Source organism: Abramis brama, assembly GCF_963993115.1.
Source record: "Abramis brama genome assembly, chromosome: 19".
Classification (NCBI taxonomy): Eukaryota; Metazoa; Chordata; class Actinopteri; order Cypriniformes; family Leuciscidae; genus Abramis; species Abramis brama.
The window spans coordinates 3,440,364-3,466,268 of NC_139981.1; the positions used below are offsets into that span (position 1 = coordinate 3,440,364).

A 25,905-nucleotide genomic window follows, 5' to 3' on the forward strand; every position below is an offset into this window, starting at 1 on the left:
TTTGCGTTTATTCGCAAAACCTTTTGAGCTCTTTGCGAGCGAACACAAAGTTTCTCGGGGGAACGCAAAAGCATTGACCTATAATCTTTCCTCCCTCTCATATTTTTTCCCTTCACTTTACTTTTTCTCTACCACCACCATGTCCCTTTAGGGCCTCCGTAACTGAGACAAAACGGTAGGACAAATGTATAGACTTTTTCTTGAGCTTCTGTTGTTTGCCTTGAGAAAAAACAAAAAGTAATCTCAGAATAAAGTAGTTTCAGAAGAAATCAACAGTGGTCAGATTTGCAAAGATACTAAATATTTCAATTTAAAAAACCTGAGACCAAATGATCTGAGCTGCTATACATATTCAAAAACATGTTTTACATCAATAAAACATGCACGGCAAACTATATTCAGTCTGCTGAGCTATGAAAGAGCGTTGCCTGAGCTGTAACGTTGACCTCGGGTGTTGTGTTAAGAACAATGAGTGAAGTAAGAGTGCAGAATGAGTCTGGTGTAAGGAAGCGTGTGTGTAGGAGTGAAGGAGAGGTCTCTCTCTGTCAGAGCTGGAGGGGACGGCGCTGCTCGTGACTAAAGAGATAACAGCCAGAAAAGCTCTCTCAGGGCCTGATGTGAAACCCGACACTCCAGTCGAGTGCGCCTAGATAGTTTCACACACACACACTGAGAGAGTCGCTGGCCCACACATGCAACCAGACCAAAAACACAATATACACAACTCCATGTGGTCAAATTGTGGGTGCGATTTTAAGCATTATCAAAGAATCATAAAACAGATCCTGGATGCAGATGCACAGTATAGTTGGGTATGACACCTGTTGCACGTCAAACTTTTACTAAAACGCCTATTTTGACCACTCAGCATTCAGGTTCAGATGTTTTTTTACAGGAATTTCAACAACAATACGACCAAAATGTACATACATCCCATTAAAAACACCGTGAGGTTACGAGAAACTCCTGCTGCCAGCACTCACACCCTTCAACAACAAACCGTCCCACGCCATTAAATATTCATGAAACTGCCGGTTACTGGCGAGCGAGTCGTTGACTTGTTAATTGTTAGTGAGTGAGATTAATGTCTCTATTTCTCGTTGTGGTTATTCTTTAAAGATCCCAGTGCAAACAAGACTCTCGGCGTCGGCCTGCACTGATTAATGCCGTATTTTAAAATGAGTTTATACATTTTCTGGTGCTTTTCAATCATTAATCATTAATTCGGTCCACGTGGATGTGCCTTGGATGGCCTAATATAGCAGAGGAGAGGCCGTGTAGAAGTAAGATAAGTGAATGCAAAACCATATGCATTATTGTTTTAAATCAGGTGAGCCAATAGCTAAATCAGTCAGAAGTTAATCACAGCCATTGTTAGACACACAACGCACTATATTAAGTCGATATATAGTACCGTTCAAAAGTTTAGGGTTGGTAAGATTTTATGTTTTTGAAAAAAATCTCTTATGCTCAACAAGTCTGCATCTATTTCATCAAAAATACAGTAAAATTGTGAAATATTATTACAATTTTAAATAACTTTTTTCTATTGGAATATATAGTAAAATGTAATTTATTCCCGTGATCAAAGCTGTATTTTCAGCATTATTACTCCAGTCTTCAGAGTCACATGATCCTTCAGAAATCATTCTAATATGATGATTTGTTGCTCAAGAAACATTTCTGATTATTATCAAATGTCGTTATTTTTGGATGAAAAGAAAGACATTTTTCTGAATCTTTTGTAACATTCAAAACGTCTTTACTGTCACTTTTGATCAATTGAATGCATTCTTGCTGAATAACTAAATAAAAAAATCTTACTGACCCCAAAACTTTTGAACAATACTTGTACATTCTGAATCTCCAATCTTGCATGAATGTATAAAATAAAGCAATTTTATAAATGTGCATTCACATTTACAATTCAAAAAATCCTGTTTCAACATATAAAATAATTGTGCATATGGACAGTAAGAATGCATAATACACACTGCAAATACTCTGAACAGGAAGTGATCCAGGATTTAGAAAATATCCTAAAAATTTGGCTCCAGTAATCTTTTGTTCTGAAAGTGCGCTAGTCCATTAATAAATGCCGTCCTATTTATGTTTGGCTTGTTTTAAAAAAAGGAAATATCCCGCTTTGTGTCCGGGAATGTGTGGATACTCAAGGGGAATACAGGCGTCTTTCTCACAATGTGATTCGTGTCACCGGCGGGAATAACGTGCTGACACAAGCACACAGGGCTTTATCTCATCCGCGGGACGACATCTATTACTCTGGGGCGGCTAATAAATGAGTTGCAATTTAGAAAATGGTGATTAGTAACCGTCTCCAGCGTGAGCAGAGCAAAAAGGCGAGCTGATGAGTGAAAAGCACCAGTCTCGTAGGTGTAGGGTAGGCAAGTGATTTCTTCATGCACAAAGGTTCCTGCCAGATATTGATCAAAATGTGCCTTACTCATCTGGATGAGACAGAGAGGGAGAGGTTACGACAGACACTTTTTCACGAAGGACACAAAGCCTTGTTTACACTAAATCTTAAGAGTCAAATTTGTGCAGTATCTGAATTAACTCACCACAAAGCACTACTGGAGTTAGTCAGCCAGTGTGAGAGACAATACGCGGTTTCCCATCACCTAATTCACCGAACGAGTCTGCCGTGCTGTATTGTAAGGAACACGGAGCAGATTGCAATCTATTTTCTTCAAATTCATATATCAGCTCATCATAGTTCTGATAAAGTTATAGGAACTATTATTCAGACTGTCTACAGTCAGTTTTAGAGGTCGTGTGGGAGCTGACAGACTTCAGAGGCGGTGTGTTTTTCTCTAAATTGAGGTCAAGGATTATTTGTCAAAGCCGGATTTAGAATTTACATTTGTTTTATTCAATGCAAAAAAAATAAATAATAATAATTAAACAAGGAGAGAAACAGAACGTAAGAAAGTGTCTAAATGACTGCTTGCTGAGAGGATTAAAAATAGCACCTTCATATGGTAAACAAAACAGTTTGAACAGGAAGTGAGAGGCTAATATCTGTGTGCTCGTGAGGAGACTCTTTATGAGAAAACACAATTCACTGATTCAATTTACTCTTAAAGTCTATTGCTGCTCATATTAATGTGACCTCAAGGAGACAAAAAGGTCACAGCATGAGGCCTACTGTAGACTGAATCTAAACTAGCACTTTAAAAGAAAATGTATTCATGGATTTAGAGTTTAGTGTTTAGTGTTTTTACTCTACTTGTCTAAAATGAATGTGTGTGGAAATTAAGGTCAAGATTTAGAACTAAAATTATATTAATTGATTTTAATGGGTCACATATAAAAAGAAGCACACATGGCCTCTAGTAAATATAAAAATGTTGTGAAATCGAATGTGATGTTAAAATGGGATAAAGGAGAAATATATTATTATGTGATTATTGGTTTAGTTGGATTGTAGCAAATTAATTAATTAATAAAAAGTCCAAAATAAGCATTTTAAAATCCAGCAGATCACAGGCAAATAAATTATACTTGTGAGTCTAAATATAGCTGCACAAATTTTTTTTTGTAATCTCTAAAATATGTCCTAAATACGTCAGCTCAAATTTTGACACCTCGCACTGAATTTTCACGAAAGAAATATTCAATCAGTCCGCGGATCGTCGTAAAATCTGTAGTTTCAAATGAGAGAAAACTGAGTCATAACCGAAATGAATATCACAAAATTTGTCCTTAAGGTGTCTGTGTCTAAACACTGGTGGCTTGAAAAACAGACTTCTCTCTCTATCTATCTATCTATCTATCTCTCTCTCTCTCTCTCTTTCTCTCTGACTTTTTTGAAGGACATTTGTTGTTGCTGAAAAGGTTAAAGATTTTTCCTATCGAAACTGAGTGGGTTGTGAGAGAACATGCGCAAGAGGCAAATTTCCCCTGTGTGTCTCTCTATAATATCACCTAAACCATCAGTTTCAAAATGACTTCAGGATTTATTTATATAAAAACAACTACAAGACAAATGTATCTTGAAATTTAGCCGTGCACAATAATTCTAAAGTACTGATTTTAGAGGGAAAAAAATGAGTGTAAACAACTTTTCAAAGAACTGCATTTCTTTCGATATTTAGAAGGACTTAAATGTTAAACAATATCCCTCACTAAAACATGCTCACACATGTATTTTAAACAATGTACAATTTAGGAACAAATTAACCACGTACATATATCAAGGTTTTCAGGAAGCAAAACAGCCCGAAGCCTCGATCCAAAAGCTGTCATCCTAAAATAGAAAATCTCAATTTCCACGTTTCGAAATAAAATGTGACAGCACTCTAAAGATGACACAAAAACACACACGGTTTACGCTGCATTTCTACTTGATCAGAATTAGTCATTTGAGGCAAAGAGGAGAGCTGAAGTGTGTTTGATGAGCCTCCGTGGTGTCGTGGGCAGACTGTCGAATCATCTCCGGTCTTTCCTGTCCTACGACGCAGAAAATAAAGAAAAAGATTACAAAAATATGTGAGAGCCAGAGAGAGACAAACTGGTCATTTTACACCATTTTAAGTGAAGTGCTGCACACATGAAGGCAGTGCTTGTGTAGATGATCTTCCTGAAGATGATCAAAACAAATGTGCACTTTTCTCTTTTATAGCAGCTCTATTTTGTTGTGGTGTGCATCACACAATTTAATGCATTATAGTGTCATAATATAACACTTTTCACATTTGCATTTTCTCATGCCAACTCTTCTGTTCTTTCTGCACACATGCTCGCATTATAACATATGGCAAAACCTGGTACAGTTTTAACTGAAAACTCGTCGAAAAAATTTGCCGTGGCCCGAGTGTTATGAGCAACGCAGACGATGACAACTCTAAAACAAATAGTTTGAGTAAAATCATACGTTGTTTTTGACTGCTGATAACAAGTTACACCTACACACGCTGACAATTAATACTGAAACTTACAGAGTCTACACAGATCTGCCCTCGGCACAGCTCATCCACTCTTACCCACAAGCTTTTTCAAAGTATATAATTAAATTCCTTATTATTCTTATATTAGTCAGCACTGACTTCTCTAAAAGGACAACTAGAAACTGCATGACAAAAGAGTCAAAGAAACTGGACAGGAATGAGTAGATAATATGACCGTACTCGGTGGAAAAGATCCATAAAGATTCTTTTCTGCATTTATAAGTGATTTATTTATCAGCATAAAGGTCATTAGGTGAAAGCAAGGCTTTTTATGTAAACGTGGAAACTTTGATGGCATGGTATATCTGCTCATTTCCTTTGGCAAATGCAGGTTGAAGTCTCAAAAATGAGCAGTGAAAACAAAAGGCAACAATTTTAGCAACATTTAAGAAAGTAGTAAAGTGTCCATCTTGTGCAGCTGGGTGTTTTTTGTACTTTTTGCTCTACGCGGGAGCGTTTATGAGACTGCCGTTAAAACGTCTGCAAGCCCTCCTACTGTCTGAGCAAAGCAGCACACACAACCACAGGTGGGAGCACACACACACACACACACAACAACAATACACAGCCATGCACAATCACACTGAACATTATGTACTTACACAAAACCACTAAGGTGAATTTAGAAATGTAACATTAAATGACAGATCTTGATGTGAGCAGATTTAAATGTGTCACTGTCTACATGAAGTTTTGTGGCATTGACCTGTTTATTTTGTAGCATTGAATTAGTTTTTTTAATGCTAGATCTTCAATCTAGCATTAAATCTTCAAATGCTCCTTCTGCCGACATAAAGGTTGGACAAAAACTAAAGGAAATAATCCTAATATTATGTTTTTTCTATGTCAGCACCAATTGAAAAATGTTATAGAGATACTTAAATTATACAATTTAAGAATACAAAGCAACATTTCTGAATCTGGATCATCACTTACTCCAATATAAACTCCAGAATATCATCATCATCACTTTATTTCGATGGTCCACTTTAGACATTCTAGTAACTTTGCAACTACATGTCAACTAGCAGTCATTAGTGTATTAGTGGACTGTTAGGTTAGGGTTGGTACAATAAATTGAAGTGTACTTGCAATGTCACTTATAGTCAGTAAAATGTCTGTTTAGGAGCATCAGAATAAAGTGTTAGCAGATATTAACTACTAATACTCTAATGACTGCTAGTTGACATGTAGTTGCAAAGTTACTTATAGTAAATCGAATGTCTAAAGTGGACCATTGAAACAATCTAAATATGATTAATTAAAACAACCCCATACACAAAAAGCAATCCCGATGCATCTGAATGATCAATTAATCCTATTAATCGTGGGATACGCATAGCTTCATTAGTGTAATCTGAGCTGTACTGCAGCTAAATGTGTGCGCATTACAACAAAACAAGTAATACCAGAGGAGAACGGTCCGTAAATCGATAGCTATGAAGAGACGTTTGACGCGTGCTACGAAACCCAACATAAAGCCCAGAGCGAGAGGCTTTCTGAATAATGCCGGCGATGTTCAGTGGAGGTTCCTGGAATGTTTGTCTTAACACAAAGATGATGAACTTAAAGATAAACCAAATTACGCCCGAAAAACAAAACTGAAAAGTCTTGTGGTTTTCACAAAAAAGAGAGAGAAAGAAAGAAAGAAAGAAAGAAAGAAAGAAAGGCCAAGATCGTATTATATTTTGTGGAGGATATGGTATTTTAACCTGACATTTAAACATTTGGCTGGTGCCATCTGTGCATTCAAAACCAACCCACGCGCACACAAACACATCTCTCTCCCCATTATCTCTCGCTACTTCCTCAGCAAACTCTTTTAATATTAAATGTGCATCAGAAAATGCATGTTATGTAGAATAATGATACCTATGATAATATATCCCACAATGCATGCAACCCACACGGTGTACATAAACAAATGCCAATATTGCACCTCGTATATCCGAACACAAAGAACTGTCTATTCCATTATGCACAAAAGGCAACAGTTTTTGCTTTTCCAAAGCTGCAGAAATAGTCCCGTGTTGCGTGCAGTAAGACTAGTGCAGCTGTTCTTCAAAGAGACAAATAAAAGGTTAAAGGTCACAGTGAAATAGGCTGCGCTTCCCGACAGTTTCCAGTGAGGGAATTAAAAAAAACATGAATAGCAAACAGACTGACTCGGACTTAAGCAGACAGATGGCTATTGAACTGAAGAATTCACGTTCTTAAACACCCCACAGGCCAGCCAATTCATGTCGTATGCTTTTGTGTACTGTTATGTACTAGCAATACGCATTGATGTTAAATGTCGCATGCCTTGGACCAGATAGAATCACATATAGGCATGCATTTATTTATCATTTACATTTATGCATTTAGCAGATGCTTAAGTGAATTAGTGACTTAAATAAATAATAGCAATTATCGATTAATAGCAATTAATAAAAAATCTAGTTTAAATTATAGTTTAAATCTAGTTATCCAGTGATGCATTTGTAAGTGTAAAAATAAAAAAAAAGCTCATCATGTAATAATTTGCCAACAAAATTCATAGACAGTGCAGTTCTCAGGACATAATTGCATGAGCACGTAACGTAGCCTATTTCCTTGTCACTGCTTAAATAAGCGGCCTTGCTCAATTTCCTCACTTAAAGCAGAACAACTGTGCCATCGGACCGCTTTCAAATAACTACAAAGTGGAAGTCAACTCCAGTTTCACGTCATCTCGGCCGTGTGCAATTTACAACACTTATTTGACAGCATCTCTGCTTTCAGGAGCTACAATCTGCTCTTATCTTCTGTTATGTCATCATCTTGTTTTCATATTTTCATTGGAGCCCTCGGCAGTTTTCAGTCCATCACGGGAGGAGATTGTCATGTCTATGCAGTAAAAAGCCCAAAATACAGCTGCTCTGAAATCTTGCATCGGTTTCACAAAGCTGACAAAGCCAAACGGCCTAACATCACATCAACAGAGCTAAACTTGATACCACAGTTTCCCTTATGATGGGGCGGCATGCAGGACGAGAGTAAATGCACTCGTCTTAAAACAAGCGCTCAAGGCACTTGTCTGTACTTCTGTGTTCTCTGTAAATACAGTAAATGTCCTTAAAATGAAGTACTGGAATGTATAAACATGCACAATTATGACAACGCCACTCAAGATCCTGAATTTCATGCTTTCAGCAGCTAATACAGATTCTTGTGTTTATACTCAACAATATTCAATATGTTGCAATATGTGGCTGTTATATGTGTAATAATAGCATAATCTAGATTCCCCCAGTCCTTTCTGTGATGAAAATCAACTACTGTGGTGAATATGATGATATTGTACTTAATTTCCCTGATAAATCTCCAATTTATCAAACACGAACATTTTACTGTGACATAAAAACTTTGAAAAAAGGTGCAATGAGAAGGACAATGGCTGTGATAAACTGGTCATGTGGCCATTTCCTGTTTAAAAAAAAAAAAAAGAAAGAAAAAAGAAAAAACATCTTGTGAGTTGGTGCTGTAACCGATGGGTCGTGAGTCGAAAATGGGTCACAGGTCTGTTTTGATCACAGAGAGCTGGGAAAAAACCGAATGCAAATAATAAAATGCAACTAAACACATTAAATCAAGCATAGTTAGGAAAACAGACATGCTTATCGGGGAGATGAGAACAGATTATGTCGGTGCAAATTCATCTGATGCTCAGTTTAAACTAGATACCAACCTCAAAACTATGCAAAGTGAAAGAAAACACAACCAGCATTAAATATAACATTTGCAGTGACTATAAACACAGTTTGTGGCAATAATTTTGCACTGGCTGCTGAGAGCATGAAATTCAAATGAATTTTGGATGGCAAAATTGTCTTGATTGGCATTTCCATAATGTTGCATGATTATAGCAATGTTTATAAACTCCAATACTGTATTTTAAGGACATTTACTAACTGATGCATGACAAACAATTTCAAAACGGAGTAAAAAAATCAGAGACATGAAACAGAAGCACTGATCTACAGTCTTTATCAGCCATTGCAGTCAAATTGATGTTTCAGAACAAAGAGAACATCTGTCAAAGTGCTTCCTTTACACTCAAAGCACACCACGAACAGTCGGTCACGCGCACACATATATATTCAGGCATAATCAACGTCCCCGAAACAAAAACACCACGTGTAAACAATATAGTCACATTCATTGCATCGACGCCTTCTCAAAGGACACCAGTCATCTCAAACATCCCTAAATTCAGCCTGAGCAAATCAGTCTCACATATCTTAAAATAGCAACTACAAAAACTCAAAACCAAGCAACTCACCCTCCAAAAGCTATTAAATTGCAGACAACAAACATTTGATAATCTTCTATCTGAAGCTGATCCTTTTAATGCCGCCCTTTCCACTGAGTAATACTGAAATAGTCATATGTGATATTATCTCTTATCGAACTATAGCTGTTGGTCCACTCGAAATCTCACAGGAAAACCCATATCGAATTATAGTCGGAGGACTACACACTTACATATGAAATTCAACATTTTCTTCATCCTCCCACGGTGTGCGAATGTCATAATTGAAGGCTGCAGCCTACATACACACGGCAACCAGCGGCATGCTATTGATATTCCTATAAACCACAGCTATTAGTTTACAGCGGAAGATACGATACATTAGGAAAAACAAAGCAAAAAGCATGATGTTGTAACAGCAACCAGGAAACGGCACACCGTGTCTGCGTGAGAAACAACTCTAATGCAGGTCCAAATTAAGTAGCCTATCAAAAATCTTACATATGTTCAAGAAAATTATTTTCCAGAGGCAAATAATAAATCATGCACCTGTACAGACTAGAGAATTATATAAATACTAATGTGATTCATTTCTAAATCATTCATTCGGAGTTGTAAATGTTGATGCTAAAAGTGTGTTTGTGTTGGCTGTAAAGATCGAGACTCTTGAACCCCCGTTTCTAACGCCCAATGTGTGTGAAACTCAAAATGTCAGTGAGGTAATTGTGCGAGGAAACCTGAGCACGGGCGGCGTTTCTCTCATCGATTGTTTCTTTAAAAGTCGTATTGATTTTGTGGCTTTTTGTATTAAGCACATGCACTTTTTGATAATAAGAAACTTTCTAAAGCCTATCTCTCAGCCTATTTTGTTGACATGCAATTTATATATATTTTTTTCAACAGCAGAGCATATATATATATAAATATATGTTTAATAAAATTAGTTAACACTTTATTTTGCAGTTACATGTGCTTACCATAGTAATTATGCATAATTTAACTATTCCTCAACCAAATCCTAATCCTAACCCTATAGTAAGTACATGCTGTTAATTAATATTACTTAGTATATAAATATATAGGTTACACTTTATTTTAAGGTGTCTTTGTTACAGTGTAATTATATATTTAAGTACTGAGTAATATTAAGCAACTACATGTATTTACTATAGGGTTAGGATTTGGTTTAGGGTTAGTTGCATGTAATTATGCATAGTTTACTGTTATTACTAAGTACATGTAACATATGTAACAAGGACACTGTAAAATAAAGTGTTACCGTATATAATTACACTGTAACAATGACACCTTAAAATGTAACCTAAAATTTAATTAGTATGTCAGTCATAATCATGTACTTTAATTTTAAATATAAATAAATTAATGTTTGTGATGTAGATTTAAAGCCAGTTACTACTTTTTCTTCCCAGCATATTGGCTTATAAATCTATTTTGGTGTTAACACGTTTAAGCTAAAAAAAAAAAAAAAAAGCTGACACATGACAGAGAATTTGAGAGGTTTTAGATAAGAGGTGTAGCTCAGGAAATAAACGCCCTCGGAGGATCAGACTCGAAATGCAAATTACCCTCGGTTAATATACAATGACACAGGCTAAACAAAGATAAAGAGGGAAAAGGCATTTGAAATGAAAACCTCCATTCCAGTAGTCAAACCTATCCTACACATAAAAACGTTTTGTTAGTGCTTTATGTGATAACACCAAAATTAACTAGTCTAATTCATCATAAAAATCTGTATAAATGACTGAATAAATCAGAAGATTACAGATAACACTTATGAAAGTCAATGAGTCAGAGCACTGTTTTATAATGAACAGTTGTGTGTGTATATATATATATTATTGTATTTTTACAAATGCTTTATAAAACATATTATATATTATGTCTTCAGTGTATATTCATGAGATAATGACAACTTGTCAAGCACTAAAAATGCATGTAAATGAACAAGCAAACAAAAAGCTGCTGGTGTGTTGCAATTCATGAAAACCAACCTAAGGATTAATGTTAATCTGGATATTTTATCATATTTCAGAATGCGGTTGGCAAACGAGACAAACACTGAGGCACTGAAACCAAAATAACAACACCTGAGACCATTTTTTAAAGACAAAGCAGGCCTATTATCAAAATAAATTAGATATAGTGCCATTTTAATAGATGCTGATTTACCATGAATAAGACTAATGTCAAAATAGCTTTAATTTCATCGGACTGACTGGAAATGATTTCAGGTGCTGCTCTTCTAAACTCAGTTTACACAGAATTGCTGTGTTAACCGGAGCAAAGCAGGACAGAATCCCGCAGAAGCCAGTAGAATATTTATTTTATAACATTGACCGTTTATAAATAATTTATTACGAAAGTAATGAGCTCTCATTAAAAACGAGAAATTTGAATTGTGACCCTTTTCACATTTCCGAAGCGGAAGTCGTCATATTTGGGTAAACATGAGATAATACAAAAATATATTTTTTGGTGTTCCCATTTGCTCAAATACCAAAAGAAACCCCCAAAATAGTGTTTTCACAACTTTCAAAAAGAGGAAAAAAAAAAAAAATAGAGAGAGACTGATAACGGCCGTCACTCAGAAAAGAAAAAATGTCACTCCCTCAGCCACTGTTTTTAGAAACAGCAGCTTTAACTAGTTTGTTGTTGTTGTTTTTTGTCATTTGATGTAAAGGTAATATAATACAAAAGGTATAGAGCTATAAATGTACATACATAAAAAAATTAAAAATAATTAAATATAAAAAAACGTTGCAGGATTTACGATGCTGATGCCGTTAAACCGCGTCATCACAGTCTGTGAGAACAGTGCTGTGTGAAGTGTGTGTGTTTTCATTAACAAAAACGTGATTTTTTTTTAGAAGTATTAAAGGTTGTAGGTTTGTAAATGAAACTCCGATATTAAAGAGAGTTCCCTTTGTTTCAAAATGACGCTAATGACTCATCTGTGTCATATGGGGAGAGAGATATAACGTTAGCCTACCTGCGCCGAAACTACTTCACAATAGAGGAAAACAGAGCTGCAGTTTCAGCAACAGGTGTTTGGCGACACCAACTGGTCGGACGCGGTATTCGCCAATTGACACTGCTCGAACTTTACATAACTCTGTTCATGATGACCTTAAGTGCTTGGAAGTGGAACAAACCTTTTTTTATTTGCAATAAAGTTTCAAAATAAGGTTTTTGAAACTTTTTCACTCAAGTTTATTTGATCAAGAGAGGATTAAGTAGAGAAAATGGCCTTAAAATCTCGTTAATTTTTGTTTTGTTTGCTCTATTGAGCCCAACATAGAGCCCCAGATTAAAAATGTTTTTAATTTAACCACAGAAGTTGTGTAAGATCAAAAAAAGGAAACATTATATTAACTAACAGCAAGGAGGAAAAATAAATATTTGAAAAAGCATGGATAGCCAGACACATCTTTGTTCTACTAGCTTTAGCTTTAAAAGCTCCTGTGCACCAGATCAGCTGTCAACAATGAGCAGTGCTGTGTTCTCATTGGTGGAGGAGGAGGAGGAGTGGGCGGAGACTACAGCAATCAAACAAGGAGAGTGGTCAGGCCTCTCACTGCACCACATCATCATCATGTGACACTGTAAATCAACAATACATATTTAATAAATAAGATAGTGTGTCTATGTGCCCAAAATAATTACTGGATGAGTGAGATGTCATTTTTCTTTTTTTTAAATAGCCTTCTTGAGGTTAGTCATACAGACCGGGTCTAGTGATTTTAAGACTTGTAAGGGGGGAGAATGACTGATAACACCACACGAGTCGTACACGTGCGTAGCGGTCACTGTTTGAGTAAAAAAATCACTTATTTCAAATTTGTCAGATTGATCAGCCAATTATACTGTTGCTATTTTTGAGAACTGAGCAGAATTAAGTGGACAGTTTACAATGATTTTCATTCTCAAAATACCTTTCAAATGCTTTGGGGTCAGTAAGATAAAAAAAGAAAAAGAAATTAATGCTTTTATGCAGCAAGGATGAATTAAATTAATCAAAAGTAGACTTTAATAATGTTTTAAAAAAAAAATATTTCTAATAAATGCTGTTCTTTTTAGCTTGCTATTCATCAAATAATCCTGAAATTAAAAAATATACCACAGTTTAAAAAAAATATGAAGCAGCACAACTGTTTTCAGCATTGATAATAATCATAAATGTTTCTTGAGCAGCAAATCATCATATTAGAATGATTTCTGAAGGATCATGTGACACTGAAGACTGGAGTAATGATGCTGAAAATTCAGGAATAAATTAGATTTTAAAATATATTACAATAACAGTCTTTTGAGTATAAGAGACTTATTTAAATAACATTTTTTTTTAATTGCTGACCCCAAACTTCAAAACAACAGTATACAGGCTAAAGTAGGAAATAAATTAATTTAATTCTTCCATAGGATACAAAATTAGACATTTAGTAGAATTTATAAGCTGCACATTTTTATACAGTGATAGTGAATCAGGGGCTGTTAATCTCCACAAAGGACAAAAAAGTCTGGCTATTGACAGCTGTATTCGGTATTCACTTTCAATGTATAGAATAATTCTGTAAAAAAATTAAATAAAGTTTCAAAAACCTTGAGGGTGAGTAAATGATGACACTTAATTTTTAAGAAAATTACTTTAACTGTGCACATCAAGATATCTGAAGAGAGAAATTATTTGAAGACAATTTCTGGTTGAAAAGACAATATTTTAAGCATGTTATCTGAGCCCAAACTATACTAACAATATTGCACTAATAGTGCGTCATTATTATTCCCATCACACAGCTCTCTTATCTGAACCACCCAAGCTTACATCTACTGTTCCTCATTATATCAGTCATTTAAATACAAAAACACCGGCTAAAAAAAAAGAGCTAAAAATTATAAGAAATTAAGTTAGGTCTATTCTGATAAGTCACAAACAGCAGAGAATAAACAATGCTAAAATGTAACTAACTATATAATCAGATAGCAAAATAAAAATATGCATCAAGTTTTAAATGTGGGGAGAAAACACTTCCCATATGTGTTTGTCAATAACTTTGTTTATGCACTTACAAAATTGTCGATTTTCCTGTAGAGTCTGTTTTTTGTGTGCACATTGTTGGGCCTTTATAGTTCATGATAATATTCATAAGTGTAAACAGTGGATTTTAAATACATTTATGGTAACACTTTACAATAAGGTTTCAGTTGTAAATATTAGTTCACTACATTAGTCTAACAATGAACAATACTTGTACACCATTTATTAATCTTAATGTTAATTTTTAACATTTACTAATGCATTATTAAAATTAAAAGTTGTACTTGTTAGCATAAGTTAATGCACTGTGTGAACTAACATGAACAATGAGATGCTTTAAAAATATATATTGCTCATTGTTAGTTCATGTTAACAATGAACAATACTTGCACACCATTTATTAATCTTAATGTTAATTTTAACATTTACTAATGCATTATTAAAATCAAAAGTTGTACTTGTTAGCATAAGTTAATGCACTGTGTGAACTAACATGAACAATGAGATGCTTTAAAAATATATATTGCTCATTGTTAGTTCATGTTAACAATGAACAATACTTGCACACCATTTATTAATCTTAATGTTAATTTTTAACATTTACTAATGCATTATTAAAATCAAAAGTTGTACTTGTTAACATAAGTTAATGCACTGTGTGAACTAGCATGAACAATTAGATCTTTAAAATATGCTTAAAAATCTATATTGCTCATTGCTATCAGCTAATGAATTAACTAATGTTAACAAATGAGACCTTATTGTATAGCATCACCACATATTTGTTACTTTTTTGTGATAAACACTTTTGATTCTGTGTGGGGTCACACTATGTGATGTAAAATCGTGATTATTTTTAGACTGTGAAATGGACTAGCGAAATGCAAAGAGTTAATGCATTTATAATCTGCAACCCTGAGAATCTGCAGTGCTGACTAAAAGCTGGAGTAACCGGAGGGCCGGGACCGTGCCGTGCCCTACTGAGCATCTGACATCATGCATCAGCAAACCTATTCTCTGCACCCTTCAAAAGAAAAAAGCAAATGTGCTGAATCTTACTACTAAAAAAAGACACCAAAACGAAATGACTAACCATTTCACAAACATTTCAAGATTTGTAATTCGTTTAGTTCGGTATGACGGGAAAACGAACTGAAACCAAGCTTGGATGATCAAATAGGCAATTTTAGAGTCATCTGACACCTGATTGATACAAGTCCTTTTCCTGTGACATTAAAGTGACATTTTGCCAGCTCAACGTCAATCTTTACCAGAAGTCATAACAACTCATATAAACTTTTCATCACGTCATTACCCAAAAATCTCAGCACATTCTGTAGCAGACATAAACACTGTACGATCAAAGACTGAGAAAATAACTAGAGGAAATGGTGACACTTTACAATAAGGTCTCGTTTGTTAATGTATTAACTACCATTAACTAACAAACAATGAGCAATGCATTTGTTACAGTATTTATTAAACTTCTTTGTCAATGTTAGTTAATAAAAATACAGTCATGCATTGTTTGTTTGTTAGTTCACAGTGCATGAAGTAATGTTAAATTATTTGGTGACACTTTACAATAAGGTTTATTAGTTAACAACCTTAGTTAACAAGAACTAATGAACAATACTTCTACAGAATTTATTAATCTTAGTTAATATTAATTTCAACATGCAATTGTTCAACATGCATGTTAATTTCCAAACAAAGTTTAAGTATTTGTTAACATTAGTTAATGCACTGTGAACATGAACAGCTGGATTTGTATCAACTAACGTTAGCAAAGATTAATAAATACTGTAACAAATGTTTTGCACATTGTTAGTTAATACAATAACTAATGTTAACTAATGAACCTTATTGTAAAGTGTTACCAATGATTTTAATAACTTATTAGTAAATGTTGAAATTAACATTAACTGAGATTAATAAATGCTGTAGAAATATTGTTCATTGTTAGTTTGTTAACTAATGTTAGCTTATTGTAAAACGTTACCGAGAATATATAACATTTGCAATTCAAAACAGAAATTTTAATGACTGACAGATCATGTTTACTTTCTTTCTTGCTGGTGAGGTTAAATTAATTAATCTCTTATATCAATGCCCATATAGGACTTGTAATTTGTGTTGCATAAAATATCAATATTCACTATATAATATCAAAGGGCAACAGCGGTCAATGTATGACGTGTGTAAAGTGTAGCGGTCAATAAATGACGTGGCCCAGTAAGCTATCAAGTGAAAGCATCATTTCATTCATTTGACAGATTTAATTCGAAAATATGCATTATATTAACTATGCAAAATGAATATATATATTATGCAAAATGCTAAACGCAACGTAAAAGTAAATCTAAATCTAAATCTAAATCTTTACTGTCCTGTAAAGTAGGTTCTGCAATAAGTGCTGCAAAGTCTTTAAAAAATAAGCAATTCATGCAGAAGCAAAATGCATCAATAAATACACAAATAATACGATTAACACATGCAACAATGCGATGCAATGCCATCTCCATGTAAAATAGGATGCATATACATTTAGACTATCTTATATACACATATAGAAGTCTTAACCGTCTATTAAAGAAAAATAAATCGCAAAACAAACCTGCAATTAAATGTTCTCACTTGAGATGCTATAGTTGAAACCTCTCCGAGTGTCATCGGTCTATGAGAATGTTACGCTCTAGATGAAGATTAACGTTTAAGACTAATTTGGTTTTTTTTTTTTTTTTTTTTTTTTGCTTGGTAAGACTGCTGACTCATCTCTGTCATGCACCCCACGCAGTGCTAGTGCATCATGCTCCCTGGAGCCAGCGGTTTACGCTATCAGTTCTGACGCTCTCCACTTACTGTAAATGGTACACTAGTGTGGGGTACATGCCTCCATGAAGGACTTACTTTGCATCATGGCAATATCAAAACAAGACCTCTCATACTTCTGCAAAAACTGCTTTGCATCGATCTGCATGTGCTTTGAACTCTCTAATTTCACATAGGCATACTTGCATGTAATGAGTTTGCCTACTGTAAAATAATATGCCAGTATTGGAATGCGTAAAATATGCATTTGTTGAGTACTGTTTAGGTGCCTCCCAATTCGCGTACTTATGCACTAATGTGCACTAGTGTGTAATGTTAGACACTTTATGCACTCGACTGTCGCAGGGTTCAATACATTGTGGAAGGGGAGGGGCTAACAGACTCCGATGATGAATGACTAAATAACATAACATTCATACACTAGATGGTACATAGTGCATAGTATTGGTGCGTTCAAGTCATGTTGGAACGATCGTATTCATGAGTGAAACGCACATGAGAAGCTCTGGATTTTCGTCAGTGAAAAACATGGCGGAATTAGTGCTGTCAAATCAATTAATCGCGATTAATCGCATCTAGCATAAATGTCTGTGTTTATATATATATGCATGTGTATATGTATATATACACTGTATATATTTATGTATGCATGTACACTACACATACACACAGACACACACACACCCTTGTACATATATATTATATTATATTATATAAGTACACACATATTATATAAACACAAACTTTTATGTTAGATCAGATGTTTGACAGCTAGCAATGGCATTGTCAGGCTTTTCTATCTACAACAAAGTAAGCTAATTTCCAGCACAAAATATGATGGCATTTTCTAAAAGTAAAGTTAAAAACCATGCTGGTTTTGTTGTGTGTGTGTGTGTGTGTGTGTGTGTGTGTGTGTGTGTGTGTGTGTGTGTGTGTGTGTGTGTGTGTGTGTGTGTGTGTTATGTACACCGCCATCTTACTGATGAAAGTGACTTGAACACACCTGACAGCATAAACATGACTTAAACACCTCGTAAATTCCGACTTGAACCCACCATATAAGTATTATTATAGTATCATATTATAAGTAGGCCTATTAGAGCATTATTAAATTAAGGTGTATTATACCATGGTCTGGGTGAATACTCGATTCTGATTGGCTGCAGGGTGTCCGTTAAAAAGTGATAATGGACACCTAGGAAAGGCGTCCCGTCAATTTGCCTGATGACAGTTCTAAATGATTGCGCTGGCTCAAACTCACTGATCAACTGCTGCGGTCGGGTCGCTGTGGCCACGTTGCTTGGCAACGCCTGTATACGGGAGATATTAAATAGTGCGCTCGACTTAATAAATAAAAACCCTCACGATTTTTACTCTAAAACACATTAAAGTATTATTAATTGATTAAATTTTTTTTCTTTCGTAAGTAACCATGGTATAAGCGGGTTAATGCCCTTCGAGGTGTCCATTATCAGGTTTTAATGGTAAAGCTCCGCTGCGCGTCGGACGGTTCACGCCTCGCCGTCGTCCATTAAAACCTGATAATGGACACCTCGTCGGGCATTAACCCTTACTTAACCTAAATATGTTTAAGTTCATATTTTTTCACTTTGGCTTTGCATTTCTTGGCAATTTGTCAATGAAAAACCATCACAACCTGCTCCACTTCTGTGGCACAAGGGATTGTGGGTAATATAAGCCAAGCTTGAATGCACTCTTTTGAAGATGCATGGTCTGTGCATACTATCTAAATACTATGATTAGGAATGCACTATTTGAAATCTTTGTAGTATGGCTAGCATACCAATTGGGACTTAGCCAGTGTTCGTCTCAACGGACTACAGTGAATACATAACTGTGAGACATAACCGACTCCAGCAGCTAAAGATAGACCGGAGGAGGGACTGTTTTCCCACACTGTGCTGGGAAAAATCCAAAGGGTCTCTGGGAAATGAAGAAGGTCACATATAGTTCCTTTTCTATCAGAGGGACAGCATAATGTATAACAGTTAGACTCTAGTTAAGCTGGTAAGATCACACATTTACACCAGTTATAGATAGATAACAACATAAATAAAAAAATGCATAGATATACAGTCATAAAAACATGACGTATACCAGAAGATATATTGTTTATAAATTAAAATACACTTGTACATGCGCATAACAGTACATTTACAAGATCTGCGCACCAAGATCATAAAACAAATCTTTGACTTATTCAAGGAAAACAAACAAAAGGTCTGGATGGCTTTCTGCCATTTGAGTGGAACAATATCAAAAGCTTCCACAAGCGACTCCAGCACGTCTGCACCGTTCAGACTGTAGGTAATGAATCACCACAATCATACAACAAACAGATTCATAGCCACTTAAACTAGCAAACTGGCGCACAGGGCCAATATCAAAGCGTTATTGATGTCACGTGTTGTAATTTGTCAGCGCGCCACAGACCTTAAGGCACAATTTACAACAAACGGTTTGCAAATGTTTTTACGGTTTGGGAAAGTGCCAACCCAATACTACTATCTCGATTTCGATTTCACAACTATGGGTGCGTGATATAATGTATTGCACAGTTATCTTATTTCTTATAAACACAACAAATCAGAGTAAAGACACATCCAAATACATCCCATAAACATTCCTCCGCATCTGTGTGTCGTGAGTTACTGCCCATCCATCTCTAAATATTGATTAGATATTGACTTACCATTCACTCCTTCTCTTGACAGTCGCACTTACAGCAATGAACAATACAACGGCAGAACAAATGGACCAGAAACAGAGGAACGCAAGCTTTCCTCCCCCTCACACACACCCATCTCACAGGACCACAGGGATCTAGATGACTCAAAGAGCTAAAGAGAGCCAAAGGCCAATGGAACGGAACGATTCATGAGCGCTGACTCACTAAACCACTGCTTCCTCTCCACCGCATGCCTCTCATAACTGCTCATATGACTGGTCAAGTTCCCACAGAAGTGCATGTGAGGGGCCAGACACACACTGACCCCTGAGGAAGATCAGAGCATGTGTGTGTGTGTGTGTGTGTGGGAGAGAAACCAACCCATGACAGGAATGCACCATCAGTTCAATGATCTCCAACTTCACACAGCACATGCACTGGATGATCAAGTACACTACAAAAAATTATTTCCTAAATTAGTGTTTTTTTATTACAAATATCTAAGCATAGTTCAATCAAGATACATTTACTTGGGATGGAAATTGACTGTACTATATATATATATATATATATATATATATATATATATACACACATATGTGTGTGTGTGTGTGTATATGCATGTATGCATGTATATATGTATATATATCCTATATATTCCAGATGTACCATATTCATCAGCCATTTCACACACACCTAATATAAAGTTTGTAAATATATAATATGTGTATAATTATATATATATATATATATATATATATATATATATATATATATATATATATATATATTAGTGCTGTCAAATTGACTAATCGCATCTAACAAAGATTGTAAATATATATTGTGTGTGTGTATATATATATATACACAAACTTTTATGTTAGATGTGATTAATCGATTTGACAGCACTAATATTTATATGTGTATATATATATATATATAAATATAAATTTCCATGTTTTAAGCACAAACTCAATTAATTTTGATATATTTTTTTCAGAAAACAAGACTCTCAAGCAATTGTATCTTGATTTAAGAACGTTTAAATCGTTTTTTCTGGAAACCAAGATGAAAATACTGAGGAAGAAAATCTTTTTTTGCAGTGTACAAACAGATCAGACAGACTCTCCAAACATGATGCAAAATGTGACTGTGAAAAAGAAAAAAAAGAGGCTGTGATTTTGACCTTTTTGAGTCAGATTATTCAAGCCATTTCAAATAAGCACTTTACACTAATTGGTTTCTGTCTGAGAAATAGATTAGTGACTATCATATGAAACAACAAGGTTTTTCGTTTTCTGAAGAAAGCATGGGTTGTGTATGACTCGCTGGCAAGATGCTAGGGTGTTGTTGTAGGCGGTAGTTAGGGCGTTGCTATGCGGTTCTGAGAAGTGTTTTGATTGCACTGTTATGTGGTTGCTAGGGTGTTCCCGGTGGTTGTTTACTGGCTAAAGAGTCCACCCTCAAGTATCTGATCTTCTGATCTCTGTCTGTGGCTTGGATCCCTACTTTAATGCAAGTCGAATGTGTTTATGTGTTTGTTGTGCACTAGGTGAAAATCTGGTCAAAGTCTTACCACTTAGAAATAGTAAACACGCATCAATCAACAAATATGAGGTTTCTGAAGTGTCATGTCTGTAGCAAAAACAGTGTGGCATGAGTTATGCAGAGAATACTTGGTTTATATCAGGGGAGTTACATTACAAAATGTGACATTAAAAATCACTCTTTTTCGAAAGCAACAGTGTTAAACAGCGGCACAATTTGCTTCGAGTTTGATTGACAGGCGATCTGACCAATCATAACGCAGAATCCGCCATTTTGTCCAAAAAACAAACCACACAGGACAGTTAGTAGATTAACGTTGCTGGACTTATACTTGGTGTGTATTTACATCTTTCCTTGGTTGAAACAACATAATTTCTGATGTTCATTCATGTTTATTTCGTGTTGTAGCTCGTGGGAAGTGATGATCGATTCACGTGCTGCTTGAACTGAGGCGCTACAGCGATCTGTCACCACACAATAAAGAGCCACAAAACGGTATTCATCGTTTACATTTCTTTAAAAATGACTAAATTTGAAAGCTGAGACTGTTTCATATCGAAAGTAACCTGCCCTGTCTTGTTTGCCGGCACGTTGTCAGTGTCCTCTTTGCTCCGCAATGTATTTTTCACTGCGTGAGAATGCCACGGCTTGTCGGATGTAGCAACAATTGTGAATGAATGGGGGAAAGTCACGTGAGAGGAGGCCTCGATCACGGTATGATTGGTTTGTGCGATGAATCCCACCTCTGGTTTTCATGCACGTTCTGGAATCGGACTGAATAAAGACAATGTTAAAGGAGCTGTATGTAAGAAATGTATTTCAATTAATCATAAAATGGCCCTGATATGTCAGATATCATATGACAGATATCATATGTCACTAGACATTAAGAAATCATGTTCATTTCAAATACTTATATCACTGACAACAGTAGTACGGCCTGGATATTGTCATTTAAAAGTGAAGTTGCAGCCCTCAACTGATGTTGATGTTGTCATGTTGTGTTTTGGCCTGAAGCGCCACCCTCCACCTATCTACCAATCACGAAGTCAGTAGTGTTTCGGCATCCGGGTTGCCAGCTCAGCTCTAGTTACCGCAGCTGCAGCTACAAACGTTCATGCTGGATCCTGCAGCCTATCTGGCAACCTCGAGTCAGCGGGATTTGGCTCTACAGTAATTTGAAAGTGATTGCAGTACCAGTTTTGGCCACAATCTTACATAATGGAAAAATGAATTAAAGGGGTGGTTGATTATGATTTCACTTTTCTAACTTTAGTTAGTGTGTAATGTTGCTGTTTGAGCATAAACAACATCTGCAAAGTTACAACGCTCAAAGTTCAAAGCAAAGGGAGATATTTTCTTTTAAAGAAATGACTTTTTAAGGACTACAACAAACGGCTGGTAGAGACTACACAACATTCCTCCCGGGTTAGTGACATCACCAACCCTAAAATTTACATAAACCCCGCCCCCGGGAATACGATTTATAGATTATCAAGACAGAATATGCTAATCAATGATTAGAAGATAGTTAACTCCACATTAGCTACATAAATTTAAACAAACAAAAAAGTTTTTTCCGTGCTGGGAGCAGCAGCTCATTTGCATTTAAAGGGACAGACACAAAAACGGTGCATTTTTGCTCACCCTTAAAAAGTGACAATTTTAACATGCTATATAAAAATATCTGTGGGGTATTTTGAGCTAAAACTTCACACACACACTCTGGGGACATCAAAGACTTATTTTACATCTTGTGAAAGAGCATTATACCACCCCCTTAAAAACTTATTAAACATCTCAGCCATTTCACCACTTTGTCACGTCAAAATCAAACTTGAAATGGCCTGAAAACATGATGACTGTGGGTTTTTTTTTTAATGAGCATTCAGCTTGGTGAAATTAAAGGTAAGCTACATCTTTGTTTCTGTGTGACCACTAGTTTCATTTTTGCAGACTTGATAGATATCTCAAAAACTGTTGTGACATCTCACCTTTTTGACAAAAATATCACGTTAATGTTGAGTACAAAAGAAATGAAAGAACTGCCAAAATGCCCTACATGCAAAAAATAAACTAAAATAATCATAACAAAGAGGTTAATTCACTACTGTATGTTTGCACCATATGTACTTCCAAAATGCAGATTTGGTAACAATACTTGCTGAAATAAATTTGATTTACTGTACAACTGCTAGCTTTTTTGACCATGTTGGATTTTTTGGCAAATGTCACATTTCGAATTCTAACTATATATATATATATATATATATATATATATATATATATATATATATATATATATATATATATTCCTTAAATGAAAAGGTATGAGACTGAAAGGATCAACAGAGAGACTGTTAGCGTCGTCATACTGATAAAGACACATGTGTGTAGTAAAGTGAGTACTGTACTAATGACTCATGATGCGGCTTCTTCACACCCTCAATGATCAGTCCTTCTCTGTTTTACTTTCACAGTGCCATGACACACCAGAGTCACTTAAGGTGAACTTTTACACTACACACACATCACACATCACCTCATGCCGAATTGCTGCATCTGGAATCATTCATTTAGAATTAATGATGTTAAAATCGATCAAAGTTATGAATCCAGTCATGCTCAGACCACCCACTGAACATTAAATGGAAAAAATAAGCACTTTCTTGATCTGGCAAGCTCTAATCTGATTGGCTGGCTTTGTGGCATGAGTAAAGGCACAAAGTTTGTTTTTTTTAATCAGTTTTCCAAGAAACTTATAGGTCACTTATGAGGCAAGAAATAATCGCAGGATTTGCAAAATGTTCAGAGATCATCACAGAGTGGCAATCGGTTAAACATTTCATTTTAATGGTCCACTTTAGACACGCTACTAACTATAAGTAACTTTGCAACTCCTGTACATGTCAACTAACTCTCATTAGAGTATTTGTAGACTATAAGGTTTGGGTTAGCAGAATAGTTACTTATAGTAAATAGTAGAATGTCTGTTGGGGAGCATCAGAATAAAGCGTTAGCAGATACTAAGTCAAGTCACCTTCATTTATACAGCGCTTTTAACAACATAGACTGTTTCAAAGCAGCTTTACAGTGATAATAGGAAATTAAAGTAACAGAGATTGTTTTGGCTTTACAGCAGCTCTAGAATAAAGTTATTGTCCAGCTAAAATTAGTTTTAGATTGATTCACTTCTGTCGCAACGATCATTAGTTATTAACTAACACGACACCGTTCTAACAGAAAACCCTTAAGTTCTCTCTGCACAGACTTTAAAAACGGTAAGCTGACAGTCTACTAATACATTAATGACTGCTAGTTGACATGTAGTTGCAAAGGTATTTGTAGTGAGTAGAATGTCTCCATCGGATTAAAGTGTAACCAAACAATATATCCATTGTATGACGACACGCAGGAAAAGATTTGGCTAGTCAGGAACTGAGTCATAATCATTTAATGCTTTCCCATGATGTTCTCAGATCCGTCGCTCCTGAACTTCCCGTGACGAGTCTGAAAACAAACAAACCGGGGGAGGAGACGGAAGAATAGAAATGATTAAGATCCATCGGTCCAGATCCGGCAGCTGGGAGGAAAAGCAGAATCTGTGAGTCATAAGATAGTAGTTTTCTCTCAGATTTCACATGATCTTTACAGCTTCTGTTCACAGCATGAACTCGGAAGTGTCAAGATATTGAAAGTCCTCTTAAATCAAATCATTAGAAGAAAACTAAAGGGTGAGAAGAAGAAAGTCTGCAATGGTCACTGACGGCACAAAGTCAAAGTTTGGTTAAATGCCTGAAAGCTCAAGATATTTTCACATTTTGTTCTATGACACAGAAATACATCAGTAATACCACACTCATGATTTTTTTAAGCTTTCACGTGTCTTGAAAAAAGGTTTAAAAAAGAAAAAAATCTACTCACTAGTTTGCTATCACAGCCTCGTTGTGTTTATAATCACATTTGCAAACTATTCTAACTCAAACTTTCTGACTGTAGATTTGAAATAAAGAGTGAACGAGTTGTCAGACGCTTAGTGGTGGTGATATTGTGGTGTAGTTCATTTATAGCCTAACTTAAGCTTTTTTACTTCTGGTGACTGTATTTAGGCTTCGAAATTAATAAAAGTTGAGTTAATTTGTGAAGATTGATCAAGAATCATTAACTTTTTTTGGTCACAGAGCTTATTTTCTGCAATTATTCAAAAGCCAATTGGGTTTTTGTTGAGGGAATCAGGGTGATGCGAACTGGGTTGAACCTCATGTCGTTCCAAACCTGTAAGACCTTCAAATTAATGACAGAATTTTTTATTTTTGGGTGAACTATCCCTTTAAGACACATCCCAACTCCATCAGAAGAGTCACAGTGCTGCCCCACGAAGGCCAAACATATATAACTACACATTTTTATATTCTTATCTAGTGCAAAAAAATGTCAAATCAATTAAAAGACTTTGTAATCTGCTAATGCATTGGTTTACTTAGTTTTCTCTACAGTCCAAGACACTATCCAGACAAATCCATTGGGATTTTTC

The 25,905-nt window shown here is 35.5% G+C and overlaps 1 long non-coding RNA gene across 1 annotated transcript in view; it reads left to right on the plus strand.

Moving 5' to 3' along the window:
• The first annotated feature begins 20,971 nt into the window (after positions 1 to 20,971).
• Positions 20,972 to 25,905, plus strand: part of LOC311069640 — a 51,342-nt gene continuing 46,408 nt past the window's right edge. The window contains exons 1-4 of the long non-coding RNA XR_014603542.1: positions 20,972 to 21,705; positions 21,780 to 21,866; positions 23,852 to 23,878; positions 24,851 to 24,975. This is a non-coding gene — a long non-coding RNA (uncharacterized lncRNA). The remainder of the gene's footprint in view (positions 21,706 to 21,779; positions 21,867 to 23,851; positions 23,879 to 24,850; positions 24,976 to 25,905) is intronic.